Below are 17,176 nucleotides of genomic sequence, written 5' to 3'. Positions count from 1 at the left end.
ATGTTGCTAAAGTTTTGAATGGGACATTTTCCGAGGAATTTCAAATTATGCCAGATTTATTATCCGCCCTGAAATATGCTCCAATTATATATGTCGATGTCGAACGTTCGTTTTCAATGTACAAATTAATTTTAAGTGATCGAAGACATAGTTTTAAGACCGAAAATATTGAAAAACGTTTAGTTGTTTCTATTATTGATAAAATTTTAAGTGGTTACAATGTTTAATTATTAATTTACAGTTATTTAGTTACTAGTTTATTTATACTAATATTATGATTATGATGTGTAAATATACCTGCCTTAAGTTAATATTACGTTAATTCACTTTGTACAATAAATAATAAGTTATATTCCTTTATTGCCCATATTTTGCCTAAATGTTAATATTCCTGCCTTTTTTAATAAAAATCTTTGCCTATATAGGCGCCTTTTTCTTCAATTTTTGTTGCCTATAAATCCGAGCTTTAGTAATCACGATCATATATTATCTAAAGCTATATTTCGTGTAGCATTTAAATATAATTTATTATTTTCATTGGAAATTACTCACAATTTTAGTTTGTTTAAACGTTTAAATGTTTACTACGAAATGGCAAAAGAGAAAAATCAAAATCGAGAAAAGAGTCGATTTCATACACACAAACTGAAACTTGTTTTAATAGATATGTTTAATGATGCCAGTATGATATGTTTAAAAGGTTACCAAAAATTTTCACGGGAACCTATTTATTCTTAAAAAATTTTTAAATACATTATATAAAATAGATTTTTCAGCTTCAAAACCACTTTTTTAAAAATTTGGGTTATTCTAATAAAAAAGTTACCAATGTTATTTTTTCGTAAACTGTGTATTTTAAGTGAAATATATAACTAAATCTGCAGAAAAACGGCCCATTTTGATATTTTTTTATTCCATTTTTTAATAGTTTGGACATCGAATTCAACCCTACAGTGGACGGGCAAAATAAAATTACATGAACACGTGGATTAGACCTGTGAGGTGTAAAATGAAACATTTCGAAAAAAACAAAATAGAAATGAAATAAATTTCCTTAACCTGTCATTGTTCGCGTATCAGGAAATGACGCGATTGTTCGCCTATGAGCGGTGCGCTCAGTCGCCATTTTCTCATATATTTTCTCATTTCTTATATTTTATTAAGATATTTAATAATTACAGAAACTTAGTCGGTTGCTTAAAAAAAATTATTAGTGATAAATAACATACATGTAGAAAAAATTGTATAACTTAAAAGAAATTGCGTACGTTGCTCAATTTTGTTTACATTTCGTCAGACAAAAACAGTTTCCAGCATTCAATTGTTGTTAACATATTTTTCGATACTTATTTTACACCTGGTAGATGAGTAACTTTGTTGCGCCAACGTGCGCGACTGGTGTTTAGCTGCGAATGAAGAGCCCATTTTGTTATACCATCTTTTCCAAGAAAAACTGGATCTCCTTTACGACAAACAGAAGCACATCATTGTCATCAGAATCTACTGACAAGTCGGAGTCTGTATTATGGCCTAAATTTTCACACTGGTGTATATCACTATCTTCTTCATCTTGTAAACCAGGTTTATTTTCATTCTCCTCTACTTCAATTTCATCTATCCACGCCAAAAGTTGTCTCTCTTGGGCTGGCTCTATAATGAAAATCGCAGGTAGTACAATTATATCTCCGGGGTGACAACAAATTCTTTCCACGGTTGTTGGCCGAGTGCGACGGTGCAGCTCAGCTTATAACCGGACAGGAAATAAATATTTAATGGCGGGGTATTTATACTTGCCGGCAATGTTTTAACACGTAAGTGCCTTCTACATACTACCATTAGAGTCTGAGTTACACTGAGTCTGAATGCCGGTTGTTTTCTGAATACTTGTGTAGTCTCAAAAATAATTCCAACTGAGCGCTGCGTTCACCATGCGAACAATGACGGGTTAAATTAAAATATCCATTGTGTATTTCTATAATATTAGCGTTTGCTGATACAATTTAATAATAATAATGTTTGTTTACTTCCCAAGTACAATATAATAGTTTAATATTATATAAATACAAATTAATTCTAAGTTAAATATTTTGTACAAACAAATAATTGTTAGCAAATAAACAAAGAAGAAATTCCCTGATGAACCAGAGGGATTACGCACATTTACAATATTCAAATATTTGTTTTACAGTATTATCAGTTTGATAATATTACAAAGTATATAGTATCGTATTAGTTAAATAATGAATTAAATTAAAGAAGATCCCAAAATTTCTGATCCAGTGTTCTTAAGAAATTTTATAATAATGGATTTAATCATGTTGAATGAGTTGATTTTTGTCATGTAGGTTTCATAGATCTTGGGTAAATAGTTATATGTTTTAGAACTAAAGTATGTGTGAAATAATGTTTTTCAATTGATTTTTAATTACTAGTAATTTGGGCATAGTCATGAACTTTTCTTCTAGTGCTGTAAGTATAATTTGTTGATTTTTAAACGTGTTTATTTTTGTATGCTAGCAAAATTATGTTTGTGTTCTTTAGTTCTTCATTTTTCATTCCTCGTGCAGGTATTTAAAATTGGCTAATATATTTTGTAAGATACAATTAATATTAATATTAGTAGATATATTTAAAAGTTTATGTAAAACACTTTTACAATCTGATGGTACTAAAAATTTTTGATTGTTAAATACATTATTTTTAATATATTTTAACACTTCTAAAATAGCGAGTTGTTTAGCTGAATAACTTGAAAATTCACTCAGAAGTTTTTTAGCCTTGAAATAGTTTTGTGTAGGGTTCCAAAATGCACAAGATCGTCTTCTTTAGATGCGTCTGTAAATATGATATGATACTTTTTAAAATCATTTTGTATGTCTGAATTAAACATCACATTTTTTAACGACTTAGGGTAATTAGAATAATACCTTAGAAAGCGTATTGTTTTTATATTGTAAGCAATCTTGATATGATTTACATAAAACCAGCGATTCTTTTTTCTTCCATTACTTATTTGTTAAATCAATTATAATAATTTTGTGAACTTTTTTTTTTTTTTTTTTTTATTTACAAAGAAAATAGTCGCTTCAACCACTTGGGTCATTAGCGACATTAGTTTTTACATTAGATTAAATTATATAAAGATGTATCTTTAAGAAAATTAATTAAGTCTTTGATGTTTAAATGTTCACCTAATACTGTTTTTAAATTGTTGGAAATATTGTTATTTTGTCTGTTGACTGTATATTTTCCACATTCTGTTAGGAGGTGTTTAACAGTAATGTTGATTTGACAGTATTCACACACTGGAATGTCTTCCTTATTCATTAGGTACTTATGTGTAATGTTGGTATGACCTAATCGAAGTCGAGAGATTTTGACTTGATCAGCTCTTTTTAAGTTCACTAGGCGCCACGGACTCACTGTCGATTTAATTTCTTTTAGTTTAGATTCCGATAAATTCCACTCATTTTGCCACGCACTGATCACTTTTTCTTTGACGAACTGTTTTATATCACTGGAAATAGTCTTTGACACTATTGTAGCATGATCGTTTTTGTAAGCTTCCCTTGCTTGGAGGTCTGCTTTTTCATTACCTTGTATTCCCATGTGAGATGGAACCCATATAAATTTGACTTCGGAACCAGTTTCTTGTAAGGCTGCAAGTTCTTTCTTGATAAGTAAGGCTATAGGGTTCTTAGTGAATAGTTGATCAATTGTTGTTAACGAGTTTAGAGAATCTGAGATAATGACGGAGGAAGACTGTTTTGTACTTTTGATATGAATGAGGGCTTGTAATATTGCATATAACTCTGCTGAGTATATAGAAGTGGCCGACGTTAATTTAAATTGGAAGGATGCATATGGAGTGACAAATGCTGCTCCTACGTCGTTTGCAGATTTGGAGGCATCTGTATAAATGCAAAAACTTTCCCCGCAAGTCTCGAGTTCTTTTAAAAATGACTGTCTGATTACATTTGGTGATGTCTCTGATTTGTGATATTGGAGTAGTGTCGTATTAATCTCGGGAATCATGATTAACCAGGGAGGGGGAGTTTTTAGATTTGAAGGATAGAGGTCAGGAATTTGCAGTTGCAGATCTTTTAAATTTCTTCGGACTCTTTCATAGAAAGGTGGATCGAACTTACTTTTTTTATAAGCTTCTAGATACCGGTCCGTAAATGTATTTCGAAACACTGGGTGGAATTTGTTACTGGCAACTGAAGATGCATACGAAAGGCTTAGATACTTCCTTCGTAGGGTAAGAGGTGGTTCTCCTGTAAGACATTGGAGATTCTTAACGGGTGTGGTTCTAAATGCACCTGTGGCGATCCGAAGTGCTGTGTTTTGAATGATTTCAAGTTGATTGGTAACGTGTTTTTTAGCCGAGTCATATACAATAGCCCCATAATCTATTTTTGATCTAACAAGTGACTTATAAATATTTAATAATGTGGTTTCGTCGGTTCCCCATTTTTTATTTGATAATGTTTTCATTACGTTTAATCCACTTTGGCAAGACTTTTTTATTTCTGAAATATGATGTTTCCATGTTAGTTTTTGGTCGAATACCATTCCGAGAAAATTAATTTTGTCTGAGAATGCCAGCGGCTTGCCACACAGCTTTAGTGTAGTTCTTTGCATCCGGTGCCTTCTTGAGAAAATCATGCATCTTGTTTTTAGTGTGGAGAATTGTACACCTACTGATGTAGACCATATCTCTAGTTTGTAAATGGATTCTTGTAAGTGTTTTTGAACCATTTTTATATTCTTGCCCTTTGCAAATAGAACCAGATCATCGGCATATAGTCTTCCCTTAACTAGCGGGGAGCAATGATCCAGTATATCGTTGATAGCGACAAGAAAGAGAGTTGGGCTCATAACTGATCCCTGAGGTGTTCCGTTTTCCTGAATTCTTTTTGTTGAAGTGGAATTATCGGCGCGCACAGAGAAAGCTCTTGACTGAAGAAAGTTTTCTATGAATCTTAGCATATTACCCCTGATTCCCCATTTGTGTAATTTTGATATAATGTTAAACCTCCAAACTGTATCGTACGCCTTGGTAATATCGAAAAACACTGCGATGGTTTCTTGATTAGTTGCAAAACCCTCGTGTATCTCTGATTCTAAATCTAATAGATTATCTACGCATGATCTATTTTGACGGAAGCCACTTTGCTGTGGAATTAAATGTTTTTCTTGTTCTAAGTACCACAATAGTCTTTTGTTTATAATTTTTTCTAGAACTTTGCAGGATACATTAGTGAGTGATATAGGACGGTACGAGTCTACCTTTGTTCTGTCTTTGTTGGGCTTGAGCAGAGGAATTATAATGCTGTCCGACCATACAGATGGAAAGACCTGATTTGTCCATATAAAATTGTATAATTTTAGTAGCCAAGACATTCCACTTTCTGGTAGGTTTAACAAAAAAATTAATGGTATGCCGTCTGGACCTGGAGCGGAGTTTTTAGTTGACATTAGGGCATCCCTTAGTTCTTGCATTGTAATTGGCACATTTAGTATATTATCATCTTGAGAGTAGTATTCCAACTTCGTTTTTTCTATGCTTTGTTTCTTGAGCTTAAATTCCGGTGAATAGTTATCGTTACTTGAATTTGACTCAAATTCACCGGCGAATAGCTCCGCAATTTCTTTTCGGTCGCTTATAATTTTGTTATCTTTTGCCAGGAAAGGTATTTTATTTGAGCATTTTTTTCCAGATATTTTCCTTATATTTTGCCACACTTTACTTGCTGGGGTAGAACTATTTATACTTGCAACGAATTTTTGCCATGATGTTTTCCTGCATTTTTTGAGAATATATCTAGCTTCTGCTCGACGTTTTTTGTATTCTACCATATTTTCACTAGTTTTGTGATGATTATACCTATTGAAGGCTCTTTTATACGTTTTTACTGCTTCTTTGCATTCTGTGGTCCACCATGGTAAAGGTTTATGATATTTTAGTGTTTTTGTTTTTCCAATATGATTTTCTGCTGCTTTTTTAATTATTGATATGAAGGTATCTATGTTGTTTATTTCATTTTGTATGTATTTTGTAAAGTTCTCCCAGTCTGCATTTTTTGTATTCCATTTCGATGGGGTTGTGGTAATATTGTTATTTTTTTTGTTGTGGAAACGTAATTTTAATGGGATAGTGGTCACTTCCGTATAGGTACGGGATAACGTCCCATTCTAGTGTTGGGGATAACATTGGATCACATAAAGATATGTCGATGGCCGACTGACTACCCGTTTGAATGCTAAATCTGGTGGGTCTACCATCGTTTAACAAATTAAGATTTTGTGAGGTCATACAAAATTCCACAATCTTGCCTCTAGCGTTTGTTTTTGTTGAACCCCACATAGGATTGTGTGAATTAAAATCGCCTAAAATAATGCGGGGCTGGGGATTTGTTGCAGTAGATTATAAAAATCTTCTTGGACTATAATTTGATCAGGAGGTAAATATATGTTGCAAATATTGATTGTTTGTTCCATGTTTACTGTAATCGCTACTGCTTCAAAGCTATGTGTGTTGATTTGTAATTGCTGGGCTTCATATTATTTATCGACGTAAATAGCAACCCCTCCACTGGCTATATCAGCGTTTTGTCTGTGTTTGAAAAAGTTTGAGTATTTTTGAAACTTGAATGCATGGCTGGAATCCTTAAAGTTGGTTTCTTGTAAACAAAGTATCATTGGGTTGATTTCAGAGATAATATGCTTTAGCATTTCGTAACGGCTGAAGAAACCGTTTACGTTCCATTGTATTATGGACGCCATTGCTTCTATTTACTATGTACTTTACGCTGAATCGACAGAGGTGTCGGATTCTTCTTCTAGATATATCTTCATTGCTATCGGGTCCATTTTTAGTTGCTTCATAATCTTACGTCTTATTCTCGTGCTTCTGTTTTTCATTCTTCGGTCTTTGTAATAAGGATGAATTTTAGCTAATAGGTTCAAAAAATCATGAACATTCTCGGTATATGTTTTAACTAAGCTTAACGGATCTGTGTTTCCTTTCACATTTACAAAGAAATCGACGATTTCATCAAAACTGAGTTTAAGCGATTCTTCTTCGAATATTTTCCTAGTTGGTTCCAGTAACGGCAGTATTTCATTAGATTTTGGTTCATGTGTTTTGGGCAAGCATGATTCTTCTTCAGTATCAGTTTTGGATTTCTTCTTTCTCTGCGTAGTTGGTACTAAAAATGTAACTTCAGTTTGTGAGGACGGAGGAGGTGTTATTACGTCTGTAATACTGCGTTTGGAACCTGTTTGTTGTACATTTTCTGATTCCTTTATTTTTGGGGAAGGCGTAGATATGTCTGTGGTTGGTTGTTTATCTATATCGTTATTATTATTTTGTGTATTTGGTGCTATGTTATGGGTTAGAGGTTGGGAAGGTGAAGATTTTTCATTTACTTGTACAGTTGTCATGATAGGGATTTCATTTGGTGAGGTAGGGATGTTGGTATTGTTTGTAGGCTCTTGACTTACTGCAGTTAAGCAATTGTTTGAGAAATGACCTGTTTGATTACACTTTGAACACAGCTGGCTTTCATGAGACAAAAAAATACGATATGATATGTTATCATGAGATAATAAAATCGAGTCTGGGACCGTATTGTTGGGAGGTGATATATAGATGTAACGACGAAAACTAAGAATGTGTTTATACTCAGGGTTGGTTGTCCCAATTCTGAGAAAATTTAAAGGAGATACTAAGTTATAGCCTTGTTCTCGGAGTTCTTGTTCTATACAATCATGTGGGATAGATGGACACACATTAGATAATAATAAGCGTTGGCTTGGAGTAATGAATCTGCGAGTTTGAATTTGTTCTGAATTTACTGTAATTATTCCATTGTCAGTGTTCATGAATTCATCGACCTTTGCCACACTGGATAGATAAACACATATTCTATTGTTAGATATCCTAGACGAGAAAAGTATATTTTTCGGACTAATTTTCGTTCCGATGGATATAAGATATTCTTCTAGTTTTATTCCATTAAGGGAGTTGAAAACTATAGCTTGATTTTTTAAAGGGAATTTCGGTTGGGTAAGAGCTCTTGAGTAACTTTGTTGTTGATTGTTAGTATTGTTGACAGTAATAATTGCAGCATTATTTTGAAGTTCCATTATTTCCAAATAACTATTTGTACCCCCTCAGGCCGGACCTGCCTTGAAGCAAATCAGACTGATAAGAGGCACGAAAACTAATTAATAAGAAACCTGTCTTTGTTTTTATTTCTTACTTTAGTAGATTGTTTATTTACTTCAAAATAAAATAATAATTGTGCATCTTACTTTAGTTTTAAAGATGCAAAGAGACTGCACTCACTACTACTTATCACTACATACTTATTTGATTAGGAAAATTAACTATAAGTAGATAAAAATTATGAATAATTATTTTAAACTTGGTAAAATTAAAAATTCAATTATCACTAATTGCTATAACTGATAGCGTGTTTACACTTCGATTCTCTATCTTACATTCTTTGTGAACTTTACTAACTAGAATAATATTTTTAGATCAAATTTTCCACAAAAATTTATTACAGAGATATTTTCTTCTTAGCTGTAAAGGCATTTCGCAACACTACATGAAAATTTAAAACTGGTGTACTTTGGAAGGCTCCAAGCGATAATCTCAGACGTTTATTTACTATATTATCTAACTTTTTTTAGGTTGCTGGAGGCTGTTGAAGAATATAGAAAGCATCCGTAATTTAGAATTGATCCAATAAATAACCTGTATTATAACAGGGATATTTCTGGATCAGCTCCCCAGCTGATTTGACATTCTTTCATGTTCTCTATCCAGACTAGTTTTCTATCAGTTGTTACTCCTAGGTATGTTACGTGAGAAATAATGGGAAAGCTTTGCTCTTGTAATACAATCTTATTGGGAACTGCTAGTTTTCGGGTGAATATACATGATTTCAATTTCGTTAATCTTTAAACTTTTCTCTTAACACCATTGGTTAAAGAACTGTAACCAAATTCAAGATCACAATTGTCAATGTAAGTACATATATCGTTAGCATATTTCAATATCTTAATATCTCTGAATTCACAACTAAATCCAATTTGCACCATTTTTTGATGTATGATTCCTAGATTTACTTTATCGTGGGCTCCCTCAAAATGCAAATACCGCTATGGTAGAACGACCTAGTGAGAATGAGATAATAATGTCAGTGACTAGATAAGTAGTAATATTTTGTATTGAGGAATGAGCTTTTTTAAATATAAACTGATATTTTGGTAGCTTGAGGTTGGATTCTAGCCAATATTCCATTTTTGTTTTGAGCATTCGGTTGAATATTTTTAGTACGCAGGATGCCATTGATATGCCTCAGTAGGATTCTGCTAGATTTGGATCGTTTTGCGTTTTCAACATTGGTATCATAATGTCTTTCATAATCATAATGTCTTTCTTTCAATCTTTTGGATACTGTGTGGTTTCCCATATATTATTTATTATTTCAAAGAAAGTAATTTTGCAGGACAATGGAAGGTTGTATAATGAATGTTGTCCATACTAGGAGCTTTATTTTTGTGAGACTAAATTTATTTAATAGACTGTCCATTTTAATTGTATTGATATATTCTACTTAGAGAGAGTAAACTGCTTCTTCTTCTTTAACCAGTGGTGACGTGACTTAGGTTGTTGTCCACTACCTTAATAACTGGTTCTCTAAAATTATTTTTTAATTTTCTAACCTATGTCATCGTTCTTTATAGACAAATATACTTTTCTGCATTATTTTTACTGCATTATTATTAGTACCTTTATAGAATATAAGTATGATGTCAAATTTTTCATATCAGTTCCGTCCCTTAATATTGCCTGTAAGGTCTTGTAATTTATATTGAAGTCTCTCCATGCAATATAAAGGATACTCCAGTAAAATATGGCGAATATTGACTTGAAGAATTTCTACATCGATGGATGAATGACTGTTAATTGCTACGCCACCTGTAGCATGGTCTACATTTTTTCTATTTTTATATGTGCATATAAAGTGTTTCAAATTATGAACTTTGGTATTTTTAAAATGGTTTTTCTGTAAACAAAGTATGGATGGAGTAAGTTTTTTAAATATTTGTTGTAATATCTCAAGGCGAGTGTAATACCCTCGTAGGTTCCACTGGATAATTAAGAAAGTCATTATAATATATCTTTTACAATTTCATTATCGGATTTGGTGTTAGTTTCTGATTGTATGGATTATATGTACTTTGTAATTATTTTGTTTCGAAGTCTAGTGCATCTATTTTTTGATTTCCTATCTGATACATTTTCATGTAGTTTCCATAGGTGTTCTAGATCATTTGTATTAGTTTTTATTAAGATTACTGATTCAGGGGTACCATGAGCATTTTCTACTATATCTACTAATGTTTTATAAGATATTGACTGGTTTACTGAAGTATCTTCATAATATATTCGTCTAGCTGAATTTTTTATATCGTTAGTTACTTTAATGGTCCCTATGTCTGTGATTGAAGACTTTGGCTTTTTTAATTTAGTGTCTGAAAAGGGGGGGGTATCATTTGGTAAAAGGGTTATAATTTCAGAACGATTTCGTTTGATTGAGAGAGGATCGTGGGACATTTGTTCATAAAAACAGTACTTTCTGTAACATGAGTAGATGGTAAAATATGGATATCCGGTTTAGTCGATATTGTATTAGCCGAGAAAAATATGTTTTGCGTTAGGAAAATGTATTAATTGTCTATTGGATCAGTTAAAGTAGTTGGAGCAGCATTTTGTGGTTTGAGATGTTTGAGTTTCCTTAGTAGTTGGGCAATTTTCAGCCGAATGTCCCGCTTGCCTGCAATAAGTACATATATCCTTCTCCATTACAAGAAATATACGATATGATTTCATTTCGTAGTTCACAATTATTGAGTCGGGTATTGATGAGACTGGGGGAGAAATAAAAGTATGCCTTCTGAAACTGAAAATGTGGTGGTAATTAGGATTTGATGTACCAATTTTTAAAAAATTTATTGGAGTTACCAAAGTTAATCCCAAATTAGAAAGTGCATTTTCAATAATTGAATGTGGAATTGAAGGACAAACATTTAATATCATTAATCTTTTATTTGGTGACAATAATTTACGAGCCTGAATTTTTTGGTGGTTTACAGTTATTATCCCTTTATTAATTTGTAGAAAATTGTTAACTAAAATTTCGCTTGTTAGATAAATGCAAATTCGACCACTTGACATTCTAGAGAAGAATAGAATATTTTTTGGATGCACTAAATCACCAACTGCAAATAGATAATCTTCCAACTTTGTATTTTCCAGCGCAGAAAAAACTATTGCTTATGTTTTGAATAGAAATTTAGGTACATTTTGATTTGTGACAGTTGCAAAAGATTGTTTCATATTTGTATTTGATGAACGTTGCTCCAGTATAACGCTCCAGTATAACGAATATTACGGTTAAATTGAGACATACAAAGGTAAAACTCTGCAAAACGATGAATGGTATTTCTAATGAACTGTTTGTCATACTCTCTCAAGTCTGTCATGGTTGCTTTCCTTTTACCAAGTGTTCTAGCTGGAAATTTTAGTGTATTATTTGACTCTGCATTTGTTAACATACTCGCTTGTTGAATGATCCTTTTTACTGTACGTAAAGATACTCCCAGTAGCTTTACTCACACGTTGTTTAATACTGGTTCGGTTATCTTCAGGTAATAGTATTTGCATATATTTAAATACTGTAAACTATTCCGTTGGTAGATAAATAAACTGTGCACTTTTCGTCGAGTACATCTATTCCTCTTTTTGTTGCGTTGTAAAATGCCACAAGCTCTGCCTTCCCAGTATCTAGATCAGTAGATTTTCTGTGACCGTCTGTGTAAAAATCTAGCAGAGCACTTTTGTATTTCCAAAAAGATTTTGCATTCAGCTAGCGTGAATGTGTAGCTTGTGGAACGTTTTCCATAAACTGTGGCTTAGAGCGTCAAAAATTATGAGGATAAATCAAATTCGGTAAAACCTGGCAAACAATTTATACCTTCAGTTACAAGTAGAGTACAGTATGTCCGAAAAGACATACGGCAACACAACATGAGAGAGGTGACAAGGGTGATAGAGAAAAATAGAAGTCTGAAAGTTCTAAGATATAACATGACCACAGGAAAAAAGAACATACATAAGTTAAGAAATAAACAAGACGACATTGTGAAATACTGATAAAACTGATAAGAAAGAAATAGTGAAAACAGTGGAAGACTTCTACAGACAACTCTATGAAACAAGTGAATCCGATGAAAGACGCCCCTTACCAAAGATAGAGAATCAAGGCTCAGAATTAATGCCAAACATAACTGTTGACGAAATTAAAAATGCACTTCGGGTGATGAAGAACAATAAATTCCCAGGTGAAGACAGGGTAATGACCGAAAGCCTAAAACTAGGAAGAAATAAGCTCTTACTGACACTTGCTAAACTGTTCAATAAATGTCTGTGCGAAGCGATAACACCGACGCAGTGGAACAACGCGGAAATCATCTAACTTCATAAGAAGGGAGATATCAGCGACCTTAGAAGCTACCGCGCCCCATTAGCTTGTTGTCACAAGTATATAAGCTATTTACAAGAGTTATTACCAACAGGCTAGGAAGTAAGTTGGATTTCTATCAGCCAAGAAAGCAAGCAGGTTTTAGAGCAGGATATGGCACGAATGATCATTTACAAGTAATTAAGAACTTAATAGAAAAGAGTGTTGAATATAACAAGCCATTAGTCATGACATTTGTTGACTACGAAAAAGCTTTCGACATAATAAGTCATCAAAAGATGTTAAAAGCCTTAACAGAGTGCCGTATAGATCATCGCTATATAAACATGATAAAATACATCTATCAAAATGTGACAGCAAGTGTGAAATTGGCAGATAAAAAGACCAACGTATTGAAAATAAAACGGGGAGTGCGACAGGGAGACACAATTTCGCCAAAATTGTTTATAACAATATTAGAGCATATGTTTAAGAACGCAAATCTGAGTGAAAAAGGAATTAATGTCAATGAAGAAATACTTAGTCATTTGAGGTTTGCTGACGATATTGTCCTTTTTGCTGACAGAATCGATGATGCAGTATCGCAACTGAAGAAACTATACCTAGCCTCCCTACAAGTAGGATTAAAAATCAACCACACAAAAACACAAATCATGACAAATCTTGTGTTAAGCGAAAAGATTTCAGTAAATGGCATGCATATTGAAGAAACCACCTCATATAAGTACTTAGGACATGAGATACGCATAGGAAGAGATAATCAAACGTGCGAACTAAGCCGCCGCATAGGACTCACTTGGGTGGCATTCGGCAAGCTAAGCTATGTTCTTAAATCAGAACTGTCTATGTGTCTTAAAAGAAAAGTCTTTAATCAGTGCGTGTTGCCAGTACTTATATATGGTGCAGAGACATTAAAACTAACCAAGAAAGTAAGAAATAAAATTTGTGTTACCCAAAGAGTCATGGAACGATCGATGTTAGGCATTTTTCGTAGGGATCGGATCACGAACAAGGAAATAAGACGGAGATTAGGAGTGACAGATGCCATAGAAAGAATTATGACCCTTAAGTGGAACTAGGCGGGGCACATAGCTAGAATGTCGGATAACAGATGGACACAGCGAATAATACAGTGGAGACTGAGACAAGAAGCACATCGAAGTAGAGGTCGTCCACCAACAATATGGTCTGATGACATAAAACGGATCGACAAAAATTGGATGCAAACAGCACAAAACAGAAATACATGGAAAAGACTGAGGGAGACCTATATCCAGCAGTGGATAGATCCGGGTTAAATGATGATGATGATGAGAGTACAGTAAAATTGCAAAAATAGATTTTTTATTACCTTAAATTTTAACCTAGCAGAATTAATACCTTCCCATAGAAGGTAGTTGAACTATGAAAAATTACTAGGGTGGTAATAAATAAGTGAAATCTAGCATAACACTGTAGTATTTCGTATTTTCGGAAACGATTTTTTTTGTATTCAGCTAGCGTAAATGTGTGGCTGGTAGAATTGGTGTAGTTGGTTAACACTTAGTTAAAACATTATTGACTTCCCATAAGGGTAAGTCAGGGGGTAAAATATTACTAAAGGGGTAATCAATTCGTAAAAAGCAGAACACTGTAGTATTTCAAAATTTTCTTTTTAAATCCACTGGCTCGAATATTAAGCTAGCCGAAACGTTTCCGAAGGAGATTGGTTTTGTAAGTATAAAGTTTAATAAAAACAACAGAACACTTTTTTATTTTAGTTATAAGTGGTTTGGTGGTGAAAAATTATTGGCTGAATGGTAAAAATTGGTGAAAGGAAAATGGGTGAAAAAATATGGCGTAGGTTAAATTGGATTTCGCTCATGTGTCTCCGCTACCTTAAGGGTTGTGGTTAATTTTGATTCATCTAAATCTGATTCAAATAAAAATCGTTTATGTTTAATCGAATACTAGTATTATAAATCCCTTAAGAAATAGAAAATTAAGCAATAAAGAAAAATAGAGAACATTTTTCTACTTCGAAAAATATCAACTTAAGAAATAAATAAAAACAAGCGGAGAGATCTTAAAATTGCTAATTTGAAAGTACGTAAAAAAATTATCTTAAAATATATTTTTTTATTCTAAAACTAAAATTATTACTCCTGGATATATTAACAATTTATTTTGTAATTATTAATATATTTTTAAAAGAACGGCCCTGAAAGAATCAAAGGAAAAACAAATCTAGGGGAACTCTCAAAAACCTTTTTAAAAAGGTTTTTTCTTTACGTTTCTAAAGCAGGTGCACGCCTTCTCATTTTGTATAAACATAAATAGAATAGAATGGGGTAAAATATGGAGACCAGCTTTCAGAAGTGCCCCTGCTGAAAAACAAAATGTTCTACTTTTAGAAAAGAGCTCTGAGAACGTGTAGAGGATACACGACAGCGGATTTCTTTATTTACTCGTATATTTCTTTTCCTTTTTACACGGATCTTGTTTTTAGGGACATGTATATGGTAGTGATATCAAATGTACAAGGTAGCCCTAAGGATGTGTGTGAAGGTTTTTGTTTGCACAAGAAAAAAGTAAATCGGCCTTGTGATACTTGAACTGCTTATTTTCTTTATAAAAATTTTTGGACCCAATCGCCAAAATACATGAAAAAAGTTTTATGTAGGCTGACAGGGATTGTGGAGTTAAAGTATTTGAGTGAGTTCTTTTTTACGAAAATTAAAGTATCATTTTTAAACATAAACGTTAAAATAATTATTAAAAGTTTTGTATAATTTGAAGAAAGATACATGATGATTTCTTATATATTCCTGGAGTTACTTTGGATGTTAATAAAATACTCTTATAATTACTGCATTTGAATTATATTGCTATAGCTTGCTCTTTTTTTAGTGTTTATCATTAGTTATTTTTTTATTATTGTTCCGAAGTAATTTTCTTGTGACATCTTAACTTTCCACTACACGCGCGGACTTCGGTTGCTTTATGTTCGTCTAGACTGAGAAGTTAGTAAGTTATCTTGTTTACAAATTATAAGCAAACGCGGATTGAGAGTCCGCGCGCGTGTGCTGATGTAACTGAAATAGGTTTTACATATTTATATTATTCTAGTTAGTATGTGCGCATATATTCTCATAATATTCATTTGTAAATTAATCCGCTTTCTGGAAAAACCTAGAATCAAAATAAATTGTTTTTATAAACAAATAATCAGAGCAGAATCGCCTTCAAAAGTTGATGGAAAAAGCATTATTACATGATAAGAAGGAAGAACCTTTCTATGATGATGATGATCTTTAAGAAGAAGATTAGGTATGAGTCCCACCAGAGCTCAAACCTTTTGATACCTCCGTAGGTATCTGGGATAAGTGAATTTTCCCCTTAGAGGGAATGTGAGCTGTATGGCTAAATCTGATAATAGTATTTTGTGTAATAATATCGTTTAAAACAATAAAAATAATAAACTTACATAGAAGGTCTCACGGATATACCACATACAATAGAGGTTATAACTTCTAGAATAGACTGAGCTCAAGTTACAAAATTTGACAACGACTTAACATTACTAAAACAGAGAAAAATACAAAATTACGAGCCGCACATCCCCCAAATCTACCACATTCGCGCGCCTATCAGAAGATTATTCTGTCCCCATTTCGTTGTATTAATTTTTAATTCTGTTTTTTGTTAACTTGGCGCAGATTTTACGTAGTATATTTGTTACAGAAATTCCCCAGTAATTATCAGAGATGTATTTGTCTTCTCCTATGTGCATTGTCGATATATAGGATATTTTACATTCTTTTGGGACTTTCCATTTATTGATACATTTCTGAAACAGATCATTCTATAGAGAGAATATCTTATCTGTTCCGTTTTTTTATTAGTTATTCTACTAGATTTTCTGGAACTGGCGCTTTCCCGCTCTTAAGGAATTTACAAACGTCATTTACTTCATATAAAGTTTAGTCTGAGGGGGGAGCCTTGAATTATAATCTGGACATTAATTTTTTCTGTGATTTTAAGTTTTTTGTCTGTTTTCCATTACCATGTTGGCAAAGTAGTTTTTCATGTTTGGGCCATTATTGATGATATTAAATTATAGGTATTAACTTTCTTCATGTTCTCTAATACCATCGAAGTTTCCATACTTCTTCTACCTCCGATATAATATTATGTATTGATTCTGGAACATGTTTTCTTTGATTTGTCATTTTTACAGATCAGATTTCTGACTCTAGCTTGGGTTTCTTTAAATTGTATTTCAAGTGGACAACACGGTGCATAATTTCTAAGTTATATGTGACTATAGTAGCGTCGCGTTGAGATCACTTTGTCCGCATTGTCAGCGCTACGTATAACTTAATAAGCGCTATGTGCAATGCGTGATAGCCGCGCTAACAATACTTGCCCTCAGGATAACGCGGATTCGTCGACGGCAATGTCGTTGGTATAATTTACTCCATGGTAGGATCATTTTACGGTTAGTGTGACGCTAAAGGTGGGTACACATATGCGAGCCGAACTGTTTGCGAACTGCTCGTGAGCTGTTCGCAAAGAGTTCGTTGAAAATATGTTTATGTTCAAACTATCCAATATCCTAAGTATCTAAT

The 17,176-nt window shown here is 33.0% G+C and overlaps 1 protein-coding gene across 1 annotated transcript in view; it reads left to right on the top strand.

Moving 5' to 3' along the window:
* The first annotated feature begins 2,308 nt into the window (after positions 1 to 2,308).
* LOC140441261 (uncharacterized) overlaps positions 2,309 to 17,176 on the top strand; it is a 540,998-nt gene continuing 526,130 nt past the window's right edge. The window contains exon 1 of the mRNA XM_072531871.1: positions 2,309 to 2,469. The gene's annotated coding sequence lies outside the window, so the exon portion shown is untranslated. The remainder of the gene's footprint in view (positions 2,470 to 17,176) is intronic.

This window comes from Diabrotica undecimpunctata, chromosome 5 (assembly GCF_040954645.1).
Source record: "Diabrotica undecimpunctata isolate CICGRU chromosome 5, icDiaUnde3, whole genome shotgun sequence".
Taxonomy (NCBI): Eukaryota; Metazoa; Arthropoda; class Insecta; order Coleoptera; family Chrysomelidae; genus Diabrotica; species Diabrotica undecimpunctata.
Note: the sequence above shows the minus strand (reverse complement) of the source record. Positions and strands in the feature narration are given on the sequence as shown.